This window comes from Canis lupus, chromosome 30, assembly GCF_048164855.1.
Source record: "Canis lupus baileyi chromosome 30, mCanLup2.hap1, whole genome shotgun sequence".
NCBI classification, from domain to species: Eukaryota; Metazoa; Chordata; class Mammalia; order Carnivora; family Canidae; genus Canis; species Canis lupus.
The window spans coordinates 23,282,277-23,306,092 of NC_132867.1; the positions used below are offsets into that span (position 1 = coordinate 23,282,277).

The following is a 23,816-nucleotide window of genomic DNA, read 5'->3' on the forward strand; positions in this document are numbered from 1 at the left end:
TATTTTTCCATGTCTTTGTGTCTTCCTCCATTTCTTTCAGAAGTGTTCTGTAGTTTATAAGGTATAGATCCTTTACCTCTTTGGTTAGGTTTATTCCTAGGTATCTTATGCTTTTGGGTGCAATTGTAAATGAGATTTACTCAATTTCTCTTTCTTCAGTCTAATTGTTAGTGTATAGAAATGCCACTGACTTCTGGGCATTGATTTTGTATCCTGCCAAATTGCTGTATGAGTTCTAGCAATCTTGGGGTGGAAACTTTTGGGTTTTCTATGTAGAGTATCATGTCATCGGCAAAGAGGAAGAGTTTGACTTCTTCTTTGCCAGTTTGAATGCCTTTAATGTCTTTTTGTTGTCCGATTGCTGAGGCTAGGACTTCCAGTCCTATGTTGAATAGCAGTGGTGAGAGTGGACATCCCTGTCTTGTTCCTGATCTTAGGGGAAAGGCTCCCAGTGCTTCCCCATTGAGAATGATATTTGCTGTGGGCTTTTTGTAGATGGCTTTTAAGATGTTGAGGAATGTTCTCTCTATCCCTACACTCTGAAGAGTTTTGATCAGGAATGGATGCTGTATTTTGTCAAATGCTTTCTCTGCATCTATTGAGAGGATCATACGGTTCTTGTTTTTTCTCTTGCTGATATGATGGATCACATTGATTGTTTTACGAGTGTTGAACCAGCCTTGCATCCTGGGGATAAATGCTACTTGGTCATGGTGAATAATCTTAATGTATTGTTGTATCCTATTGGCTAGTATCTTGTTGAGAATTTTTGCATCCATGTTCATCAGGGATATTGGTCTATAATTCTCCTTTTCGGTGGGGTCTTTGTCTGGTTTTGGAATTAAGGTGATCCTGGCCTCACAGAAGGAGTTTGGAAGTACTCCATCTCTTTCTATCTTTCCTAACAGCTTTAGTAGAATAGGTATGGTTTCCTCTTTAAACGTTTGATAGAATTCCCCTGGGAAGCCATCTGGCCCTGGACTTTTGTGTCTTGGGAGGTTTTTGATGACTGCTTCAATTTCCTCCCTGGTTATTGGTCTGTTCAGGTTTTCTATTTCTTCCAGTTCCAGTTTTGGTAGTTTGTGGCTTTCCAGAAATGCGTCCATTTCTTCTAGATGCCTAATTTATTGGCATATAGCTGTTCATAATATGTTTTTAAAATCGTTTGTATTTCCTTGGTGTTGGTAGTGATCTCTCCTTTCTCATTCATGATTTTATTAATTTGAGTCTTATCTCTCTTGTTTTTAATAAGGCTGGCTAATGGCTTATCTATCTTATTAATTCTTTCAAAGAACCAGTTCCTGGTTTTGTTGATCTGATCCACAGTTCTTCTGGTCTCTATTTCATTGAGTTCTGCTTGAATCTTTGTTAACTCTCTTCTTCTGCTGGGTGTAGGATCTATCTGCTGTTTTTTTCTCTAGCTCCTTTATGTGTAAGGTTAGCTTTTGTATTTGAGTTCTTTCCAGTTTTTGGATGGATGCTTGTATTGTGATGTATTTCCCCCTCAGGAGTGCATTTGCTGTATCCCAAAGATTTTGAACGGTTGTATCTTCATTCTCATTAGTTTCCATGAATCTTTTTAATTCTTCCTTAATTTCCAGGTTGACCCTTTCATCTTTTAGCAGGATGGTCCTTAACCTCCACGTGTTTGAGGTCCTTCCAAACTTCTTGTTGTGATATAGTTCTAATTTCAAGGCATTATGGTCTGAGAATATGCAGGGGACGATCCCGATCTTTTGGTATCGGTTCTGACCTGATTTGTGACCCAGTATGTGGTCTATGTCGGAGAAAGTTCCAGGTGCACTTGAGAAGAATGTGTATTCAGTTGCGTTTGGATGTGAAGTTCTGTAGATTTCTGTGAAATCCATCTGGTCCAGTGTATCATTTAAAGCTCTCGTTTCTTTGGAGATGTTGTGCTTAGAAGACCTATCGAGTGTAGAAAGCACTAGATTGAAGTTACCAAGTATAGGTGTATTATTATCTAAGTATGTCTTAACTTTGGTTATTGATTGATTGATTAATATATTTGGCAGCTTCCACATTCGGGGCATATATATTGATGATTGTTAAGTCCTCTTGTTGGATAGATCCTTTAAGTATGAGATAGTGTCCCTCTTCATCTCTCACTACAGCCTTCTGGGTAAAATTTAGTTTATCTGGGATAAGGATGGCTACCCCTGCTTTCTTTTGAGGACCATTTGAATGGTAAATGGTTCTCCAACCTTTTATTTTCAGGCTGTAGGTGTCTAAATGTCTAAAATGAGTCTTTTTTAGTTCCGGTCTGAAACCCTGAACCTTTTGATGGGATCATTAAGCCCGTTCACATTCAGAGTTACTATTGGAAGATACGAGTTTAGTGTCATCATGATACCTATTCCAGTCCCTGTTTTTGTGGATTGTTCCATTGGACTTCTTCTTAAAGGGGAATTTTAAGAGTCTCCCTTAAAATTTCTTGCAGAGCTGGTTTGGAGGTCACATATTCTTTCAGTTCCTGCCTATATTGGAAGCTCTTTATCTCTCCTTCTATTCTGAATGAAATCCTTGCTGGATAAGGTATTCTTGGCTGCATGTTCTTCTCATTTAGGACCTGAATATATCCTGCCAGCCCTTTCTGGCCTGCCAGGTCTCTGTGGAGAGGTCTGCTGTTAATCTTTCTCCCCATAAAAGTCAGGGATTTCTTGTCTCTTGCTGCTTTAAGGATCTTCTCTTTATCTTTGGAATTTGCAAGCTTCACTATTAAATGTATAGGTGTTGAATGGGTTTTATTGATTTTAGAGGGGGATCTCTCTATTTCCTGGATCTGAATGCCTGTTTCTCTTTCCAGATTAGGAAAGTTTTCAGCTATGATTTGTTCAAATACATATTCTGGCCCTCTGGTCCTTTCGGCGCCCTCGGCAACCCCAATTAAACGTAGATTTTTCTTCCTCAGGCAGTCATTTATTTCCCTTAATCTATCCTCATGATCTTTTGTTTGTCTTTTTTCCTCAGTTTCCCTCTTTGCCATCAACTTGTCTTCTATGTCACTCACCCGTTCTTCCGCCTCGTTACCCTCGTCGTTAGGACCTCTAGTTTGGATTGCATTTCATTTAATTTATTTTTAATTTCTGCCTGATTAGATCTAAATTCTGCAGTCATGAAGTCTCTTGGGTCCTTTATGCTTTTTGGTAGAGCCACCAGTAGCTTTATAATAGTGCTTCTGAATTGGCTTTTTGACATTGAATTGTAATCCAAATTTTGTAACTCTGTGGGAGAGAGGACTATTTCTGATTCTTTCTTTTGAGGTGTGGTTTTCCTTCTAGTCATTTTGCTCAGTGCAGAGTGGCCAAAAACAAGCTGTATTGGGAAAAGGAGAAAAAGAGAGAAGAGAAAGAAGGAAAGAAAAAGAAAAAAGAAAAAAGAAGAAGAGAAAGAGAAAAAAAGAAAAAAAAAGAGAAGAAAGGAAAAAAGAAAAAAGGGGGATGGAAGCAAACAGAAATCAAAAAAACAAAAAACAAGGGGGAGTATCCTCTGATTCTGTATACTGTAAATCCCTCGACTTCCCCTGGAACTTTCCGGTGCTGCTTGGTCAATAATTTGTCCACCCCCCCCCCGCCCCCGTCTAGCTGGTCTTCTGGGGGAGGGGCCTGCTGTGCTGATTTTCAGGTGTCAGCACTTGGGGGAGCTGCTCAGCCCCCTGCCTGGTGCAGGGCTCAGTGAAAGATGTTTAAGCTGTTTATCCGGTGAGGCCACTGTGAGGCTCCGTGGGGGCGGCCGGCTCTCCAGCCCTGGAGTCTGCTCCCGCAGTAACTCTGGAGCTCCCAGTCTGCCGGGGCCTGGATGCTCCCGGTCGGGGGCCACTGATCTGCTCAGCTCCGGGCAGGAGCATCCTTGGTGTCCTGGGCCCTCCCGGCCTCTGCCTGTCCCGGGGGGAGGCCAGATCCTGGGCTGTATCCCAGGCGCCCTGTGCTCCTGGTCTGCGCTGTTGGAATCGTGCTCCTGGCTGTGCAGCCCCCTCCGCGGAGCCTCTGCCCAAGCTGCCTGGAGCTGCTCCCAGGGCCGCGGGGCGCCGCTGCAGCCCTTCAGGGAGCTCGGCCGCAGGGTGTGGCACTCTCCCCGGGAGCAGGTGTCTGTTAGTGTCCCAGGGAGCCCGAGGGCATCCCCGCCTCCTGGGGTCCTGCTCTAACTCCCTGCGAGGCCTTTCCGCCAGGAAGGTTGGTGCAGCTCCTGCGTCTCCGGGACGGGGCTCTCCTGTTCTGGGGACACTCGCCCCGGCCTCAGCCCGGCTCCTCGCGGGGCCCCTCCCCCTTGAAGGCCTTTTCTTTCTTTATTTTTTTCCCCGTCTTCCTACCTTGATAGAAGGGTGAACTCTTCGCACTGTAGCATTCCAGCTGTTCTATCTTTAAATCTCAGGCCGAATTCATAGGTTTTCAGTTTGATTTGAAGGTTATCTAGGTAATTTGGTGGGGACAGGTGACTTGGGGATCCTACTCTTCCACCATCTTGCCCCTCCTCCCATAACCTGGTTTTATATTTTAGACAAGTCTTTTATAAACTGCATAAAGTTGACCATTTACAAAGTAACCCCACAATACCTTTACCTGACAAGAATAATTCTTCCAACTTCTTTTTAAGATTTATTTTATTTATTTGAGAGAAAGAAAGAAATAAAAAGAAAGAAAAAGAAGAAGGGGCAGAGGGAGAGGGGGAGAAGAATCTCAAGCAGACTCCGCACTCACTGTGAAGCCCAACACAGGGCTCCATCCCAGGATCCTGAGATCATGACCTGAGCCAAAATGAAGAGTTGAACACTTAACCAACTGAGGCACCCAGGTGTCTCTCTCTAACTCTTTTATAATAACTAACAAGTTTGAATTCTATTCTTCCTATTCATTATTTGCATTATATTTGTCTTTATTTTTCTTCTGAATATACTTCAAGTTTATAATTTATTTTCAATAATTAAAAAACACTAAGAAATAATTCCATTCAAAAGACACTTTTGTTGTTCTACTTAAAAATGATTCAAACTTGGTATATAATTTGTTCATTTCAGAATATAAGTTAAATATTAAAACTTTCCCTATAATTTTTTTTTCTGGAAAAAAACATCTGCTAGTCTTTGCTGACACTATTCTTCAGCACCTTATTTCTCCAGTTCCATTTTGTTAGCATTGTTTCTGTGTATCTTGCTGGAAGCATCTGCTCTTTCATCATCTAGTGTTTATTTTACCTGAAAGGGGAAAACACGGTACATCCTCCTCTCCTGGAACCACTATCATGATGTCTCACAAATGGTGATACCGTTAGTTTCTTTAGGGTTATTTTCTTTATGATCCACTCTTTTCCCCCGAGGATGGAGGAAGAAAGAAGAAGGAAAAAAGATGGAAATGAATGGCAACTGTGAAGAAATGAGCATTAGAGAGAGGGAAAGAGTGGAAGGTAAGTGTGACAGCATAATACTGTTTTCATTTAGAGACATCAGGGACTTTGCACAAATGCAGAAGCAACAGCTGGTGATTCCATTTGCAAAATCTAACATGACATTTCTATGCTCTTTTTCTCTCCTTTAATTTTTTCTGCCAGATAGATCAGGTGTTTATTATTCCAGTTTTTTCTATCAGCTAGAAAGTTTCATAATTGATTTTAACTTTTCAGAGTTACTGTAAAACATGAATAATACTGCACTATAAAATATTCTCATATTTAATTGAATAAAATCAGAATTAAATAAATATACCAAGACGCCTCCCAAATTAGCACTTGGAACTCAGAACACTTTAAACACATTCATTCTTTTCTTAAAGAATTTTTATTAAGTACCTAACTCTGATTATAATATTTTTCATAAAAAGAATTTCCATTTGGTTTATTTTGAAATCTGCCAGGTCTTTTTTTTGATAGCATTACATTTCATTGTCATATTTTTTAGACTTATTTGATTCTTTAATTATTTTTATTTTAATTAAAATGCACATGTCTAAATGTCCTGGAATTTACTTCTGCTTTCTTTTCTTCTTTTTGCTAACTGTTCTTTTTTTCACCCACATCAGTCTTCCTATGTGTTTGAAATATTTTATATATATACATATATAAAGGATATTAGAACTGATGCTAGCCTATATATATACATGTATATATATAGGCTAGCATCAGTTCTAATATCCTTAAACCTAAAACTTTGTTATCTTATTTTTTTTTTATTTTGTTATCTTAAAACACAAGGCTTTTTTTTTAAATTTTTATTTATTTATGATAGTAACAGAGAGAGAGAGAGAGAGAGACAGAGACACAGGCAGAGGGAGAAGCAGGCTCCATGCACCGGGAGCCTGACATGGGATTCGATCCCAGGTCTCCAGGATCACGCCCTGGGCCAAAGGCAGGCGCCAAACCGCTGCGCCACCCAGGGATCCCAAAACACAAGGCCTTTATTACTAAAGTTTGGGAAGTCTTATAGCATGCTTTAGGTTACATTTGTTTTATTTTTTTCTATAATATCCCAATTTTTAAATTAGATTTTTTTCCTGAATAGCAACTGTCTTATATTTTCTGTTGAAAATAGCAATGCTATGCTATTTTCAGAGAGATTTTAATAAATTCCTTATACTATCTTGGCATGGTAGAATTTTCCATGTTGAGACTAGTAATTAGAGATTCTATTATTCACAATAATATGAACTGGCAAAGTAATATGACTGAACATGTTTTACCATTTAGAAAATAGATAATTTTAATTTGTGTGTGTGTGATTTAGAACTAGGATAAAAATGCATACAGTATTTAATTAAACACATTGTGGGAAAAAATTAACTCTGAGGTTAAACTAAACACAATTGTAATGTAAAAGTTAATTTTATATATATTCTAACATTCTAGAAAGTAACAAATCCAGTTTTTTCTCAATTAAAAGGATTACCATGAGTTAAAATTGTTCATAAAATTTCTTAAAGAATAAACGAAAAGAAAGACTCTCATTACAAAATTGTATTTGCATAATTACTGTAAAATGCCAATTTTATGTGAAAAACAGGAGCCAGAAATGGTTCAAAATCTCATTTGAATAATACATTCAAATGTACTGGTTCTGCATGGCTAAGCCAACAGGCGTGTCAGTGAAAATATTTACCTTGGAATGTCAACAATCAAAAAAGTTTCCAATATGTAAACAGAAGTACCAGTATAAAATAAACATTCCTCAAAGACAGATCTAGCTTCCTATGATCACTGTTAACTAAAATAATACATTCGTGATATATCTACAAAGCAGTAATAATTATATAAAATCAGTGGCCCATGAATTTTTATTTACTTTGTTTTCAAAATTTTTTAGAGGGGGGAGGGGCAGGAGAGGGAGTGAGAGAATCTTAAGCAGGCTCCATGCCCAGCAAATAGCCTGACTCAGGGCTGAATCTTACAACCCTGAGATCATGACCTGCGCTGAAATCAAGAGTTGGACACGTAAGCAACTGAGCCATTCAGGTGCCCCTCTTTAGACTTAAGGTAAATACATGTATAACTCATGAAATGAATTATTTTTATTGAGATATAATTTGCATACATCAAAATATATAACTTTAAATCCTCAGTTTGATGAGATTTGGCAAACCCATGTTACGACCACCTGAAACAAAATTTACAATAGTTACTTAACCCCAAAGAGTTAAATCGTGACCCATTCAGTCAGTTCTTCAACTAGAAAAAAGCTCTTCAACTGGAAGAGATCATAGGTATTACTTTCTATTTAAACATTTTCACTCATGCTTTTGGGATTCATCCATTATGTTGAATGTATTAGTAATTTTTTATAAGATGGAGAAAGGTGAAGGAAGGGACAGCGGAAAGAGAAAGAATCCCAAGTAGGCTGCATGCCCAGCACTGGATCCCACAACTCTGAAATCACAACTCGAGTGGAAACCAAGAATTGGATCCCAATGGACTGAGTCACCTAGACACCTCACATGTCTTAGTAATTTAATCCTCTTTTTATTGATGAATAAATTCTTGCATCAATAAACCAAAATTTGTTTATTGTTCCATTAAGGGATGTTTGTGTTGTTTGCAGCTTTGGCCTTAAATCATCTCTTGCTTCTTTTGGATCTCTTGTAAATTTCTATATAGTAAGTGTCTGTGAAAACCTGGGTTATGTGAATCATTGTTAAGTGTTAAAATGTATAATACTATTTCAGGAAGGCTAGGTGGCTCAATCAGTTAAGGATCTGCCTTCAGCTCAGATCATGATCTCAAGGTCCTGGGATGGAGTCCCACCCATGTTATGCTCCCTGATCAGCAGGGAGTTTGTTTCTCTGTCTCCCTCTGCCCCTCTCACAAGCTCATGCTCTCTCTCTCAAATAAGTAAATACATCTCTAAAAAAAATGTATAGTGCTATTTTAATATAGCCTGGCCTAGCCCATACAACAGAACTTTTCCTGTCACCTAAATAAATGTTTAAATATCTGATTCTCACAATTTGTTCAGTTGGTCAGTTGGTCTGTTGGTTTACCATGTTGATTTCCATGCACTTGCTTAGTGATGAATTCACAAAAATTCCATCCTATCATCATGGAAGTTTCAAAATGTTCCTGGCTTCATTAATTCCTCAAGCCCAGGTTACTACACTATTGGCATATTGATATGAATAAGGGCAAGTTTATGATGGCCCAGTAACATGCAGAAGTAAGGCAATTAACTCAATTAGTTGTCACATTGATTGAATTCACAGAAAAGTTGTTCTCTTCAAATAATCTGCATTTTTTAGCTATAAGGGCTATACAAACTATGTTTGCCTGGGGATCAACCTTGAAGGAAAAGTCATCTAAAAGGAAATGTCTGGAAATGAGTATACCTGCCATTTTCCTGAGCTATTACTACAGCACTGCTCATTGTTGCACCATTTAGGGCATATTAGGAATGTTTTATTTCTCATCTTCAGAACACAACCATATTCATGAGTAAATCTGTCTTTCTCACTGCTTCCAGCTTCTGGCTAGGCAGCTCTGCTTGCTGTTAGTGAAGTGGCTAAGTTCATTTCCTATTGCAATTTTCCCAATTTTCTTTGAGAAAGAAGTTATTGGAGTTAAATAGCTGTTTGCCAAAGACAATTAAGAATATTGGATCAGTCATATTAAAAGCTTTCTTCTTCAAAGAGAATTAATGTAAACCAAAGAGATTCTTGAAACAGCAAGACAGGTTTTGTGGGTCAGTTACTTTGACTTATTATCAATAAGACTAAACACCAAATCACCATGTGTAATTGTCTTCTTGACAGAAATATTTGAGAGGGATGCCTGGATGGCTCAGCAGTTGAGCACCTGAGTTCAGCCCAGGGCATGTTCCTGGAGTCCCCAGATCAAGTCCCATGTAAGGTTTCCTGCATGGAGCCTGCTTCTTTCTCTGGCTATGTCTCTCCCTTTCTCTCTGTGTGTCTCTCATGAGTAGATAAATAAAATCTTAAAAAAAAGAAAGAAGGAGAAAGAAAGAAAGAAAGAAAGAAAGAAAGAAAGAAAGAAAGAAAGAAAGAAAGAAAGAAAGAAAGAAAGAAAGAAAGAAAGAAAAGAAACATTTGAGAGCCATAGGCTGTGTTCACTTGATGGAAGGAAGTTCACACATATAAATAGGTTGTGCCATGTGTATATATCTGTGTGGAAGGAGACTGAAAGAGACGAGTTTGGGTAGAGGGATTCCCACCCTCCTTCCTCCAAGAGGCACACCATGAGTCAGCTTCGCTGGAAAGAATGCAGAGAATGAATTTTAGTTATTATGGAATTCTACAGATTTCTTACACTTGTACTTACTTGTACAAATACTCTGCATAGGCATCCCTTCTGTCTACTTGTCTAAGCGTGTATAAACTGTTTTTGTTTAAAATATGTCACTGATAAACAGTGTTAACCCGGTGGTACATATCATTAGTGACTTCAAAGTGGAGTAGACAAATGAACAAACTGTGTAACTTAATATCCTATTTATACTTCTACACTTTTGACCATATCTATATCTCCAGAGTAATGCAAAACAGATAACTAGATATCTTAGGAAATAATGGGTGGAGATGAAGGAGGTAACACCAAATCATATGCTGTGTAAAGCAAGTTAACTGGAACAGAGGGGCTATTTTATTTAAATTCAATAAAAATGTCATTAAAGAGATAAGAATGGATTTTTGGTATGTAACACAAGATTTTAAATATTAGCATATAATATTCCTAAAGAGGCAGGTAAAGATTTTGGTTAAAGAAATAGTAGGATAGAAATAGGTCAACATCTTGATGAAGTCCCAATAGTTCATTTTTGCTTTTGTTTCTTTTGCCTTCGTGGATGTATCTTGCAAGAAGTTACTGTGGCCGAGTTCAGAAAGGGTGTTGCCTGTGTTCTCTTCTAGGATTTTGATGGAATCTTGTCTCACATTTAGATCTTTCATCCATTTTGAGTTTATCTTTGTGTATGGTGCAAGAGAGTGGTCTAGTTTCATTCTTCTGCATGTGGATGTCCAATTTTCCCAGCACCATTTATTGAAGAGACTGTCTTTCTTCCACTGTTGGGGATTTACCCCAAAGATACAAATGCAATGAAACGCCAGGACACCTGCACCCCGATGTTTATAGCAGCAATGGCCACGATAGCCAAACTGTGGAAGGAGCCTCGGTGTCCAACGAAAGATGAATGGATAAAGAAGATGTGGTTTATGTATACAATGGAATATTACTCAGCTATTAGAAATGACAAATACCCACCATTTGCTTCAACGTGGTTGGAACTGGAGGGTATTATGCTGAGTGAAGTAAGTCAGTCGGAGAAGGACAAACATTATATGTTCTCATTCATTTGGGGAATATAAATAATAGTGAAAGGGAATGTAAGGGAAGGGAGAAGAAATGTGTGGGAAATATCAGAAAGGGAGACAGAACGTAAAGACTGCTAACTCTGGGAAACGAACTAGGGGTGGTAGAAGGGGAGGAGGGCGGGGGATGGGAGTGAATGGGTGACGGGCACTGGGGGTTATTCTGTATGTTAGTAAATTGAACACCAATAAAAAATAAATTAAAAAAAAAGGGAAATGTAAGATGAAAAAAAAATAGGTCAACAGGAGAAAAAAAAAGAGAAAGTATTTGAAATAATAGTAGAAATAAATGGTTTTATTGAACAATTGATTAATTTCCAAAGACACAAATATAAGATTCATAATCTATTTTGAACATTTTTGTTTTCTTTCTTCCTTTCTCTCTCTTCTTCTTTTTTCCTTCCTTCCTTCATCTTTTTCCTTTTTTTTCCTTCATCTTTTTCCATTTTTCTTGTTGCTATAGCCTAATGGGTACATGGTAGTATCTTACTGCGGTTTGATTTACATTTCCCTTATGATTAATGAGGTTGAGAATCTTTTCATGTATCCAGAAAAATTTTCATGTATATTCATAAATCACATAAACATGCATTTTATGATTTTTTGACCTTTGAATTTTCCTAACTCAAAATCATCACACTTGAGGTGATCCTACTGTAGATGAAGATTTGAAGCAAAGTTTAAATCAGAGGTAAGACATTTGATTTATTTGAGAAGTAAAAATGAATTCCCTTTTAATTTAGAAAATCAAATACTAAGATACATTAAATCAAACACTAAAATATCCTTATGACAGTTTGCATAGTATATAAAAAATGCTATGGAAATATTTTCTGTTAAAAAATTTGCAATATGCAGAAATTACTATTTTCTTAACTTAGGAGATTTTTGAATTTTGATGAATAAAAATAAATATTTAGGTATGGGTTGATAACATTTGTTTAATATAATTATTAAAACTAGAAAAAATAGAGTATTGTAACTTAAATTTATATAAAACATGAAAACAGGGATCCCTGGGTGCCTCAGCAGTTTAGCGCCTGCCTTTGGCCCTGGGCATGATCCTGGAGACCCTGGATCGAGTCCCACATCGGGCTCCTTGCATGGAGCCTGCTTCTCCCTCTGCCTGTGTCTCTGCCTCTGTCTCTCTGTGTGTCTCTCATGAATAAATAAATAAAATGTCTTAAAAAAATCTTTTAAAAAAGTATATTAAAAAAAAAACATGAAAATAGTAGCTTCAGAGTCCATCTTGGGATGAATTGAAAGTTCTGTTGAGGGGGAGGCCTGGGTGGCTCAGCAGTTGAGCATCTGCCTTTGGCTCGAGTCATGATCCTGGGGCATCCTGCATCGGGCTTCCTGCATGGAGTCTGCTTCTGTCTCTGCCTCTCTCTCTCTCTCTCATGAATAATAAATAAATTAAAAAAAAAAAAGAAAGTTCTGTTGATGGAAAAAAAAATGATGTAATTCTCAAATGAGATTTATCAGAAACTTGGCAACAATATCCACAAAATAAAAGATGTTCTGAAAAGATTTAAGTAATTTTATAAATCTTATTATGACTTTGTTCTCTGCCCCTAATATATATGTTCTTCAAATTTTAAATAAGCATTAGGACACAAGTAAAAAGGAAAGTGGAATTTGATTAATGTTTCCATGTTTCAATAAAGCAGTGGATAAATTTAAATATACACAGTGGCCTAGGTTACACATAGAAAGCTAAGCTATGAATAATCTCTAATAAACTTTATACAAAAACATCTATTACAGGTGTTACTTTTCTTATTAAAAAAATTAAATTTAAATTCTAATTGCTTAGGCTACATAGGATTTTGGAAGCATCACCTTGCATTAAAATATGTACTTTACACATTTTCTTATAAGTAAGGATAATAATTACATAGTGACTACTAAGTACCAGAAAACGAAAAGATAAAATTACCATTGCTTCACTTTTATAAAAAGAACTGCATACTTCATAGATATATTGAACGTGAAGCTCTGTTGCCTCTCTTTAAAGCAAATTAATTCAGGTAATTTGTGAGAACACCTGCTGTTCTTGAACAATGAAGTTATCAGCTATCTGCTTTAAAAAGCTTTCGAGTATCAGTTATGAAATGTTGGTTGTTCATTTGCCAATTATACAGTATTCACAGTTGCATGTATTCAATGACATTATATCCCCTCATTATAGAATTACCTCAATTAGAAGCTCTGAGCTCGATTGAAGTATCTTAACCATTTAGCCCCAGATCGGTTACATTTGAAAACTTATTTTCATTAGTCTCCTTTAAAATGTAAATTAACCAATTTGAAAATAAAATCAAATAGCACAAATTGTTTTTGGCATTAATTTAAAAAAAAAAGTATTTTTTAAAGATTTTATTTATTTGTTCATGAAAGACACAGACAAAGAGAGACAGAGACAGAGGCAGAGGGAGAGAAGCAGGCACCATGCAGGGAGCCTGATATGGGACTCGATCCTGGGACTGCGGGATCATGCCCTGAGCTGAAGGCAGATGCTCAACCACTGATCCACCCAGGCATCCCCTCCAAAAAAATATTTAAAATCATTGTAACAAATAGATCATTATATATAACGATACACACATATATAACGACAATATACATACACACAAATACACATAAATTACATGGAGATATATAATTATATTTCTATGTTAAATCTTTATTCCTATAATACAAAACATATATTTCAGGTGTGGTTCTATTTGATATTGATTTATTTTTTTATTAAAATGGAATTAAAAACAAATCTATTAATAGTTTAAAGTAACCAAAAGCAATTATTTTATGCTGTATAATAACTATCAGTACCAACTTACAATAAGGAGAATATAACATTTTTTCCAGAATATTGTAATAATTTGTTTGATAATTTATGCTTTATATTTGGAAAGGACATCAAATTAAACAAAACATGGACACAGTACTAATTTATAAAAGCATATAAATTAGTATTATAAGAAACACACATATTTATCACTATACTTAGTATTTTGCTAGTACTTCCTGGAGTGAGTTTTAATGAACTTTAGGAATCTAAAAATGATTGAAATTTGACAATTTATAATAAAATATGCTTAAAATGAGTAACATCAGATGTAGCTGGATGTTAGAGAACAGTGACAGGGTCATTGAAAGTCATTAATTTTCAAATGTTTCATTTCAGGTGAATGGTTGGATATGTCACTTTTTATTTTACTCATAAAGTACACCTGTTAAGGAAATATTTTTCAATACAATATTTTGAATGAATCTGTGCACACGGCTTCCTTCTCAGTAACTTAGAGATATAGTGGACAGCTTGCCTTTATCTTCTCATTATGAATAGCCAAATTAATATTACTGGATAAAAAATGATAAATCAGAAGAAGATGTATAGCAGAGTTTGAGTGGCCTGTGATGAGATATACAGAAGATACTTTGTAAATATGAATAAATATTTCCAAATCAGTTTATATTATAAATAATCTTAAGAAATTATAGAAAAGTATAAAGCATTGCTTTCACTTCCATGCATATGTGTATGTGTGGAGGTGAAAGCAATGTTTTTTACTTAAATCCCTTTTAATTCAATTCAACACATGAAAATTCACGGTTTCAAATTATGTAGTGTGCTAGGCTACAGAAAGCACACATATGAAGAACACACATCCTCTATCTGAGGAATTTGAGTCCAAACATGAAAATAAGGTAAGTATTAATATAGGGAAAAGAAGTACCCAAATCATTAAACTATATGGTTCTTTTTATGCCCTTTTCTTTACAGAATCTTCATAGATTATCTATATAGTTACTTTTTAGCACTTACATTTTGTGATTTCATGGTCATGGGAGCAAGAAAACTGCATCATTAATACTACATGATTTGGGGATCCTGGGTGGCTCAGTTGGTTAAGTGTCTGCCTTCAGCTCAGGTCATGATCTCAAGATCTTGGGATGGGGCCCCATGTCCGGCTCTCTGCTCATAAGGAACCTACTTCTCCCTCTCCTCCCTGCTCCTGCTGTCTCTTGCTATCTCTCTATATTCCTCTCAAATCAATAAATACAATATTTTTTAAAATACTGCATGGTTTATAAGAAGTAAGCTTCCTATTCATTTCATACAGCAAAAATAATATCAGTCCCCAAAGCTGTAAAAAGTAAGTGAACAACTACAAACAAAAAAATCCTAGATGAATTTCCCTTATGCCAGCAGTCATGAAGATCCTAAATAAAATAATAGCAAATGCAATTAAATAATACAGAGGAAGAATAATATATCATAATAAAACAAGGTTTATTTCAGAAATTTAAAATGGTACAGCAAAATCAAGCAGGTTATATAATGCACCATGCGGATAGATAATTTTTAATGACTAGTTAAATAGATATTGAATTAATTCTACAGACATTTTAATAAAACATTTCAAATAAAAATAGGACAATAATTAACTTGATAAAAGTCATTGACTATTATAAGTACTTGATAACATGATAAAGATAATCTAATGTTACAAGAAACAGAAAACACCATTCATCTCATTTTTAAATAAAAACTAGTTTGCAAGAAATGTAATTCATATTTTCCATAGTTATATATACAGAGGAAAGAAGGTTCAGAGTTACAAGTTGTGAGCATACTTAGTGTAGATTTAGCTAGAATTTTTTTCCTATGTGATTGTATCAACTCACACACTCATTTAGGAGTTAACATCCTTGTTAAACCTCCTATCACCATTCTTTTAAAATTGTATTTGTCCTAGTGTACTTGTAGTAGTATATCAATATGTTTTTCCTTTTCATTTCTCACATAAACATCACCCTCTCATGTATATATTTGGCATTAGTATAACCTCTTTTTGAAGCTCTGCTTTAAACATTTTTATTCATTGTCTTTCTTTTTTTATTGATGTCTGAAGTAATCTTATAGTCTCTGTTCACTCATCCTTTGTCATATATATGTGCCATAATATTTTATTCTGTTGGTGGGTTGTATTTTCACCCTATTAATGGTATCTTTTTATAATGACAAATTTTTAATTATAAAAGTCTAGCTTGTCAATCTTTCTGATTTTGATTAGTGTCTTTTGTCTGCACCAAGTCAAGGAATATATTTTACAGTCTACATAAAACTGATTTTTGTATATGGATAGAGATGGGTCAAGATGTTTTCTTTCATAATTTGACTAATTGAATCAATTCAATCAATTGAGAAGAACACCTCTCTTTATGCTTTAGTATTACCTTTGTGTAAAAAATATAGTAATGATACACATATACGTGTCCTTATTGATTCTCTAATATTCCAGTGGCCTACTTGTGTTTCGTGGTTTCAATAACATTGCTAAGTACTATAGCTTTATAATGGGTTTGATAGATGATAATGAAAGACCTCCAATTTGGTACTCCTTTTTCATGATTGTTTTTGCTATTTTTTTAAAGATTGTATTTATTTATTCATGAGAGATACATAAGGATGGAGCCCTCAAGATGAGATTGGAGTTCTTATGAGAAAAGACCAGAGAGAGTTCGTTTCTCTTTCTCTCTGCATATGAGGCCACAGAAGAAGGTGTTTTTCTGCCAGGCATAAAGAGGGTTTGTGCCAGAGTCCAATCATACTGGTGTATTGGTCTCAGACTTCTAACTCCAGAACCATTAGGAAATAAATTTTTATTGTTCACCCCACCCAACCTATGGCATTTTGTTATGATGGCTTGAGGTGAATAAGGCAAGCCTCTCATTTTTTCTTCATATCTCAGATATGTTCCATTTCTGTCATGGCTGTTTTGACTTCCCCAGAAATATTGCCTGCTCATTCTGCTATGCTTCTAAATGTTTTCTGCATATGTAATTTATTTCAGGAATCATATTTATTGGTGTGCCTGGTTGGCTCAATCAGTTAAGCATCTGCCTTCTGCTCAGGTCATGATCCCAGGGTCCTGGAATCCAGCCCTCATCAGGCTCCCTGCTCAGCCTCCTTCTCCCTCTTGGTCACTCACCCTGCTTGTGCTCTCTCTCTCTCTGTCAAATAAAGAAATAAAGTCTAAAAATAAGTCACATTTATTTGATATGGTTTGTTTTTATGTTTTTTTCTTAACTTTGTGTTCTTTTTTTCTAAAAAAAGATATTTATTTATTTATTTATTTATTTATTTATTTATTTATTTGAGACACAGAGAGAGAGAGAGAGGCAGAGACACAGGCAGAGGGAGAAGCAGGCCCCATGCAGGGAGCCCGACGGGGACTCAATTCCAGGTGCCCAGGATCAGGCCCTGGGCTGAAGGCAGCACTAAACCACTGGGCCAACTGGGCTGCCCTAACTTTGTGTTCTTAAACCCTCACAGGCTGACAATATTTGTTTTTTGTTTGTTTTTTTGTTTGTTTTTTCTAAACGAGTGTATGCATTTCTCTAACTTGTAAAACTTCCTCTACCCTATACTATTTTGTTCTTGAAAGTCTATGTTGGAAATGCAACAGCCTTTAAATAACTCAACCATTCAGCTCTAATTTTTTACTGTCTACTTAAATCTTTCGCTGTTTTCAAGTTTAGAAACATCTCTCTTTAATTTTTTATTATCATATGCATTAGATCATACAGTTATGTAATGACTCTTGCATTAAAAATTAATATGTATTTCCATTTAGAAAATATGTTAGCCTAGGTTCCCAGGTTCTTACCTATGGCAAGAAAATCTTTAGGCTAATGCTATTTTAGGCTAGTTCCAGAGAAGCAGAAATGATGAAAAATGGGAAAAGAAAGAAGAAATGAGAGGGATTCAAATATGAGAGGATCCCCAAAGGAGACACATATTTATAATAAGAGTAACTCATCACTTTTTCTCACTGAATGCCATTAGGAAAGCTGAAGGAACTATCGTAACTCCAAATATTCTGGGTAAAGTAGTGTGAGGTTGGCTAAGGAATAGGAAGAGACATATATCTGCTGGCTCCTTGTAATGTAGTTTAAAGCTTACACAGCAGGCACCAACCCTCTACACTCCTGCTTTGCATCTTCCAACCTTTTGGGACTAATGTCATGGAAGCTCAAGGGCCTCCATAGTCTCTGCAGCACGTTACTGAACCTAAGGCAATGTAATTGAATTGAAAATATGGCATATTTACTTCCTCATAGTGTCAAGATTATTTTATTGTATAATCAGCTTAGCTAATAAGCTACCACATTGTCTCTAAATTCAAAATAATCTCTCTGCATACATTAAGTAGTGAGGAAAAAACTAAAAATTGTCTGTTGCCTTCCACTAATATGTACAATTGAAGTGTTTTGAAGCTGAAAGTTACATCTGCTTCTTGTGAGGAGTATTAAATGTCCTTGGAGTCAGATATCCAGGTCAAGTCGACCTGAAGTGTCTGTTTACATTTCAGAAACATGCATGTGTTGAACCTGAGACCATTTTATTGATTTGTTTTCATTAACACATCTGTCATTGTGGCAGGATTTATTTTCCTCCTATGTGTTCATATTTTCATCCTGTTTGATGGCTTTTACTCAATAATGAAATATTAAAAATATATACACTTGGATATAGGTAAACAATTATGACATGGATAATATTTTTCTTTTAAAAATAATTTTATCCCAATATACATTGGTAGAGATATGGCTTTCATGGAAAGCAAAGCAACACACACACAAGATTATTACCTTTCGATATACTTCTTACAAAGGCTTAATTAAGTTCAGGAAATATGATAATTACATTTACTTAATTGGAGACAGAAAATGAGTAACAATAATTTTATAAATTAATAATAAAAATATAAAGTTGTGGTATGCAAACCCAATCATGCGCAATTAGAAACCAATAGGTATTTCACAATAATAAAATCAGAAATTCTTGGCTTAAAAAAACAAAAATTCTTGGCTTAGGTATATAATACCAGCTTATTTTTATTTAAATAAGTTTACTAAAAATTAATAGCTAATTAACATTTAGCATAAAGTCAGTATCACTGGTTTTAGTGCTTTAATCACAATGCTAAATTTTGTCCTATGCTTACGAATTTAACAGATTACTCATTTAGTAGTATGGTGTGCTATTACCAACATTATCAAAAGAAGAAAAAATAATAATAATTTATATTATTGATGGATGAAAAATTTACGAATGAAGTCACATGGGTTTGTTTTTATTTTTTATAACCCAAAATGGAATATTATGGATCCAGTGTTCCATATAAATATTTTAAATATGTACACGTACCTAATATTTTTTTAAAGTGTTTGATTGTAATTTCTGTTAACAATACAAACAATAGCTAAATATATTTTAAAGTAACTTATAGAATTGCTTAATTCATCTTATGAAGAACTTGTCCGAGCAGTGTAATGCAGTACTATGAGGTAATCATCTGGCTAATACAAGGAAAATTTTTGTTTTGTTGTGTAAGTTTGAGGACAACCATCGTAGCCATTCATTAATTATTCTTTGCTAGGAGATAATTAAATTTAGGTGAATTATCTAGTGTTTCTCTTATTTTAACTTTGCAGAACATAGTCTATAATCTTGTTTGATGAGATCATCTTGATGTAGGAAAACATAGATAATATGTCACGTAGGAGAGCCAAAGATGACCTGGACTTGACAGCAAAATTTCCATCCATTAAAGAAACAATTAATAAATTCCATGTCATAAAACTAAAAGTTTTTGGGTTTTGTTTGTTGTATTCTTACTGCCAAAGACTATATTAATAAGATATAAAGATAAGCTACTGATTGGAAGAAAATATCTGCAAATAATGTAGCCAACAAAGGACTAGTATCTAGACTATATAAAGAAAAATTAACTAAAACACAGTTCTTTCTCAGTGCAAATAGGGTTCATCTATACAGGATTAGTATCATTTGTAATCTGAGTTTCCTTTACTGCTAGTCCAGCAAAGCCCATCATCTCTTTAAAGGATGCTGAATAGTATGAAAACTCTTTGGGTAAAAACTTCACAAGGAAAGGGTGGATTATACCTGTTGTGGCTAAAGTAATATTCTGTTTCTTTGAATCCTTTCTTAATATTCACCATCATTTATTACAAATTTAAAAGAAAATTTAAAAATATGGCTTGAATTTCTTACTATGCACTCATCAAAGTGCATGCTCATAGGCCAGATAATGCTTATATTTACAATTGAACAAAGAAAAAACATCAGGGGGCACCTGGGTGGCCCAGTAGGTTAAGTGTCTACCTATAGCTCTGGTCATGATCCCAAGTTCCTGGATACAGTCCCACATCCCTGAGCAAGGAGTCTGCTTCTCTCTCTGACCTTCCACCTGCTCCTGCATTTAGTGCTCTCTCTCTCTCAAATAAATAAAAAATAAAATATTTTTAAAAAGGAAAAAGAAAAAGAAAACACTGCTTGAAGTATATGCAGATGGGGAACTATGGTTTTGAAAACTCAGACATATTCTCATCAGAAAAATTCTAAATTTTCTTGTCATAGTTGAATACTTCTAGTTTTAAGGCTCTACTTTTTCCTACTTCCATGTGGAGGTGGATGAATTTGGGTATATCAGTAAAGATAATTAATCATAGCCTTCATTTTTTGGATTTAGTTGCCATGATGTACCAAAATCTAGTGAATTATCAGAGTAAAACAAGTAGGCTGTGATAACCTACAATTAAAAAAATATATATGAAGACTTTACTTGAAAATGTAATCAACATCCACTTGTGTGATTTTTAATATTTTACCTATAGCAGCAGCATCATAAGAAAAGTCATATATCTGATTCATTGTGAATTATTTAATTATTAGATTTAAATTCTGTGTTACACTTTTTCTAGTTAATTATCAATTAGATAATTAATTATCTAATTACCAGCTCTAGGATTCATTTTTTAAATTTGTTCTGTTACTATTACATATATAAATGTGAATCTTTTCTAATGTGCCATATATATAGCACTTAGTGCTTTTCCTGTAGTTAACATGATAAATTATGTGAAAATTCATATGTATATTTACATGTATAATATATAAATATATTATTAAAAGATATTTTCTTTTATAATTCATCTTGTCAAGTGATGTTATTCTAATAATAACTGAATAATAATAAATAAATAAATTGTGTTTGCAAAAATTCTTGTTGGAAAAACTACATTTCAAATAATAGAAAACCGTTGTTTGTTTGGGAGTGAGTGCCTAATATATACTAAAACATTCTAAATATAATATATACTAAATATCTTATTTTGCTGTATATTCTTGCAGCTTAATTTCAGAGGATATTGTGTATACCTAGGTCATTGATAATGTTCTAGAATATTTATTAGAAGTAGACAAGATCAAGAGCTCACAGTTTCTGTGACTTGTTTTTGAATTTGTCATTTTATTTATTTTATTTTCAAGTTTTCATTTAAATTCTAGTTATAATGTAATATTGGTTTCAGGAGTAGAATTTAAGGATTCATCACGTATATATAACACCCAATGCTCAACCAAGTGTCCTCCTTAATATCCATCACCCATTTAGCCCATCCCTTGCCCACTTCCCCTCCATCAACCTTCAGTTTATTCTCTATAGTTCATAATCTCTGATGGTTTGCTTCTCCATCTCTCTTACCTCCTTATTCTAGGTTTATCTTTTTTTTTTTCTTAAATTCCATGAATGAGTGAAATCATACAGTATTTGTCTTTCTCTGACTGACTTGTCATTTTAAATCTATGCAAGTAGCTTGGTTTTTTTTAAACAGTAATTGTATAAAGTAGAAAAGATGACACTAATGCTGCCTTTTAATAAGAATGGTGTAATGTTTTGCTAGGAGAATGAAAGAACCAGAGTTTATATTCTAACAAATGAACAAATTCTATTTATGTAGTAACTTTTATGAGATTTATATGAGAACATTAGAAAAATCGTGATTCCTTATGATTTGGTTCATCCATAATTTTTTTTTCTCAGTAAGTTCACTTTGGACTTAACAAGCACCTCAATACTTTTGTAATTCTTCTACTAGTAGAATAGTGGTTTCCAACTGAACAATTAATTTATCTAGTGAGCTTATGACAAATGCTAATTGCTATAACAAATGCCAAATGCTAATGCCTGAGACATATCCCTGCTGAGATGAATTAGTAAATTATGCCTCAAAGTAAGTCCTTCATACATTTTTTTTTTTCCTAGAGAAGCCAGAGTCGACAGCACTGTTGTATTTAGTAAAGTATGAAACTAATGCTTCACCATTTATAAAACAGTGAAGTGGGAGGATTCTAGGTGTGGAGTCATATTCAAAATCTCCCTATCCGTATATTATTAAACTGTTGGAACAAAAATAAGTAATTCCGATTATTTTTTCACATGATTTATCCACATATGGTTGGAAAATACCCTGTGGATTTGGAAGAAGAGAAAGGCTATTCTGATATTTTTACCATTCTATGTTTAAAGATCAAAGAAATGTACAACTGAAAAGCTTCTGCAACTATTTTATATTGTTAAGATTGGAAACCTAAAGAGGTTATTAATTTAAAAGCAAAAATATCATGATACTTTTTTTTTTTTTTTTGGTTTTGATTTTGTCTTGCTTGGTTTGGATTTTGGTTTTGTCTATATCCACAGGGCCAGTACAAAGAAATTATACTGTGGATCTGAAAATAGAGGAATTTGGAGTTTTCAGAAGATGGTTCAAGAAAACAAAAGGAACTAGAATTGAGACAGTGAACAGAGCTCTGAGGTAAAATGAGGAAATATGAACTGGGGTCTGATTAGTCCAAATTTCCTATGGAGGAATAACTTTCAGTTAATAGGAATATTATCGAGATAGTTTTGTTTTCATTTAGCTTTTATTATTTTTACTCTGACAGAATGAATCACATTGTCCATAATTTTTTGTCCATAAATTTTTAATCAGTATATGATACATATGTATAGAGCCATAATTTTAAAATTATATATATATAACACCAAAATCACTAGGCAAAGTCTGGAAATGTAGCTTAGCTGAAAAGCATCAAGAGAAGGGGAGAAAAGCTGTGGAAATCTTTAGAAATATGTTTGTTCTGGATTTACCATAGCTTTTTTCAGATTATCTATATTTCTTATTTATATATTTGGTTTTCAAATAAATTTTTTTTTTGAGTAAACATACACTGAAATTATGAGTCCAAAAACACTACAATCTGTTAAAATTATGATTCAATTTGAATTGAATTGTTATTTCCTTGACAATACTGTTTATATCTGGGTATTTTTCATTTTAGCCATCTTAGTGGGTGTGAAGTAATATTTCATTGTGGTTTTGATTTGCATTGTCCTGATAGATAAGGATGTTGAAGATTTTATTTTGTATTTATTGGGCATCTTTGTAGCTCCTGTATACAAATATCTATAATTTTTGCTCATTGTTTGAGTTATGTGTTTTTGTTTGTTTTTCCTGTTTTAGGAATTCATTATACATTCTGCACACAAATTCTATATCAGATTTATGATTTGCAAATATTTTCTCTCATTCAGTGGATTATTGATCTTGTTATACATAGCATAAAAATTTTTAATTGTGATGAAGTCAAATTTATCTCTTTCTTTTGGATACTTTTGCTTTTGCTGTGATACCTAAGAAACCATTGTCCATATATTCTTCTAAGTTATTTTAAATTTAGACCTTAAATTTTTATTTAAGATATATTTTGTGTTAATTTCTATGTAAGGTGGGAGGGTTGGCTTTTTTTTTTTTTTTTTTTTTTGCATGTGGATATACAATTGTCCCAGTATCGTTTATCGAAAAGGTTTTAAATTTGTTTGGGCACTTTTGTAATGAAACAAACCACAAAGGTAATTTTTCGCTTCTGTATTCTCAGTCCTATATCCATTGATCTGTATATCTATCCTTATGCCAATACTACACTGTGTCAGTCCTAGACTCTCTTTTGGAGTAGGCTTTTGGATTACTAATTCAATCTCTTTAATTATTGTAGGTCTATTTAGATTTCCTGTTACTTCCTGAGTCAGGTTTGGCAGCTTGTGATTTTCTAGGAACTGTCCA

At 34.5% G+C, this 23,816-nt stretch overlaps 1 long non-coding RNA gene across 7 annotated transcripts in view; it reads left to right on the top strand.

The window, feature by feature from the left end:
* The window catches only part of LOC140621505 (uncharacterized), a 324,736-nt gene that overhangs the window by 257,968 nt on the left and 42,952 nt on the right, over positions 1 to 23,816 (top strand). For all 7 annotated transcript variants that reach the window (XR_012021239.1, XR_012021235.1, XR_012021237.1 and 4 more), the window contains one exon: positions 22,394 to 22,508. This is a non-coding gene — a long non-coding RNA (uncharacterized lncRNA). The remainder of the gene's footprint in view (positions 1 to 22,393; positions 22,509 to 23,816) is intronic.